This window comes from Rhagoletis zephyria, unplaced genomic scaffold, assembly GCF_001687245.7.
Source record: "Rhagoletis zephyria isolate East Lansing unplaced genomic scaffold, Rhagoletis_zephyria_1.1 Rzeph_scaffold_43200, whole genome shotgun sequence".
Taxonomy (NCBI): Eukaryota; Metazoa; Arthropoda; class Insecta; order Diptera; family Tephritidae; genus Rhagoletis; species Rhagoletis zephyria.
Window position 1 is genome coordinate 1 of NW_016200255.1, and position 2,557 is coordinate 2,557.

The following is a 2,557-nucleotide window of genomic DNA, read 5'->3' on the forward strand; positions in this document are numbered from 1 at the left end:
TTTTTTTTTTTTTTAATAAAATACTGAGTATTAATTTCGTTTATATTACAGACGCTCGAGTCAACAGATTTACAACGTAACATTGTTCTTCCTGTTCTTTATGTCGTTATACGGCTTACTGGGGGTACAATTCTTCGGAGAATTAAAAAATCATTGTGTGATGAATAATTCGGAATACGATTATTTGGGAAGGCCGTAAGTTTTAACAAAAATTTATCTCTATTTTTTGTTTACTAAACGAATGGGCTTAGATGGTATTGACTGCTAAAAATATTGGTAAAATCATAGTTTCTTAAGCTCAAAAAAATATATATACAAACATACATACAAAGTAAGTTCGGCAATTTTTCTATATAAAAGAAAGATAGAAAAAAATTTGTTAAAATAAACGCGATTTTTTAACAACGGTGCCCATGAGAAAGTACCCGTCCATATTTAAGGTAGTAGTCAAAGTATTAGTCTGAGCGCAAATAAAAAAATCGTGGGGATTATCGCAAGAGAGTTTTTTAATCCTAAACGATAGCCAGNGTATCAGCTAAAACTCAAACAACTTCGCATTTGGTAGTACATCCCACAGTGGTAGAGCCCCATACATTTGTTTGGAAAATTATTTGGTTGGAGGTAGCGTGGGGTTTTAATTTTCCGTATATAACATAAATAAAGAAAATAATGAAAAATTTGTGAGTTGGTTTATTTTAGCGCATACCTCCCATACAAACCTAACCTCTAAAACCTAAAAACGCAATAAAAAGCGGTCGATGTATTTACGACTCCGACAAGTGGGAAGTCACATACATAATATCGATGCTAAGACATCAAGTTGTCAATTAACGTACATACATACATATATTTGAAAAGAAACGGTCAAGGCCAGGAAAACGTTTTAGCGTTTAAAAGTGACAGAAAATGTTTAAAATATTGATATTATTTTCATAATTAGGTTTCTTCTTAAAGCAAATGAGTTCAATAAAGTTAAAAAAAAAATAGAGTTATCATAAACGTACTATCCTGAGCTTCGCCCGAAAAAAAATTCACCGCAAAATTTTTCATCCGCCCATAGTAAATACATGGAAAAGAAAAGTGAAAAGTGAACCGATTCGAGGAAAATTAAACTCTTGGAAATAATATAATCAGCGTTATCACGAGTTTCATTTTCTCTGAACCGGTTCACTTTTCACTTTTGGTTTCCATGGTTTTACTATGGGCGGATGTCACATTTTTGGGCGATTTTTTTTTCAGGCGAAACTCAGGATAAGGTAGAATATATTTACTTTGCTTCTAAAACTATCTCCCATTTAAGGCTTATGCTTCTTAAAACAGAGTTGTGGTATTTTAATAGATATTCAGAGCTTATTCCAATAGCTGTATTAGGTACAAGTATTAAAATAGAACGTCTAAAGAACTAAACAAAATTTACTTAGTTCCTCTCGTACACCACTGTGGAGCCGTTCCTCGGTTTGGCCCAGACCGAAAAACTTCTTCAATTGCCTCACCCTTTTACGCCGTGTACTTTTTTTACATAAGAATATTCAAGAAAGAGATAAAGGCAATGAGGAAACAGACTCGCTGGGTTTACGAGTACTAACTAACCCCAGCGAAAGTTGTCTTACACGGACACTGCAGTTTATGAGGTCATCTGCATAAACTCTAAATTTGCTAGAGTAACTCGACCAAAAGGAAGAATGTGATGCCGACTACTGAAGACCAGAGAAAGGTTTAAGGGTGCAATGTGACCATGTAAAACGAGTCGCCTGGTATGTTATATGAAATTTCGGAAATATATGCAAGAGCTCTAATAAAAATATCATCGCGAATATATCCAGTCTATACTCTATATCACACTTCAATGTTAGGAACATAAAACAAACAACAAACTTAAAGAAATATTTTTTTCTGATCCCGTTGTTAAACCCCATATGAAATTCTGCCATCAAAAGGAATTTTCTACAGAACTCAATTGCCATTCCAAATTGGCATTAAAGTGTAAAAAAAAAAAGAAATTGCGTCGCTTTGACTAAATGCATATATTCTATATTTAAATATATCCGATAGGTGACTTTTATATTTCCCCTCCCTTGTATATTTCCCTCCAGCATTTTGACGATAAATTCGTTGGCCATACCCGATACGTTCTGCTCCATGGATCCCGATTCTGGATATCAATGCTCACCTGGAATGATGTGCATGAAAATGGACTTTCTAAGCAGCTACGTGATTGGCTTCAATGGGTTTGAAGACTTTGCTACGAGCATTTTTACTGTCTACCAAGCGGCATCGCAAGAGGGCTGGGTCTTCATTATGTATCGTGCGATCGATTCGCTGCCTGCCTGGCGTGCTGCCTTCTACTTTAGGTAAGGAACTACAGAGTTTTATTTAAGAATTTGTTTTTTTTCTAAAAAAAAAAAACACCTTCGCTTCACCAGCACAATGATATTCTTTCTCGCTTGGCTGGTGAAGAATGTTTTCATTGCTGTCATCACAGAGACTTTCAACGAGATACGCGTGCAATTCCAGCAGATGTGGGGTGCGCGTGGTCACATACAAAAGACGGCTGCAT

The 2,557-nt window shown here is 35.5% G+C and overlaps 1 pseudogene; it reads left to right on the top strand.

The window, feature by feature from the left end:
• Positions 1-46: 46 nt before the first annotated feature.
• LOC108355194 (sodium leak channel non-selective protein pseudogene) lies at positions 47-2,550 on the top strand (annotated as a pseudogene).
• Positions 2,551-2,557: the final 7 nt, after the last annotated feature.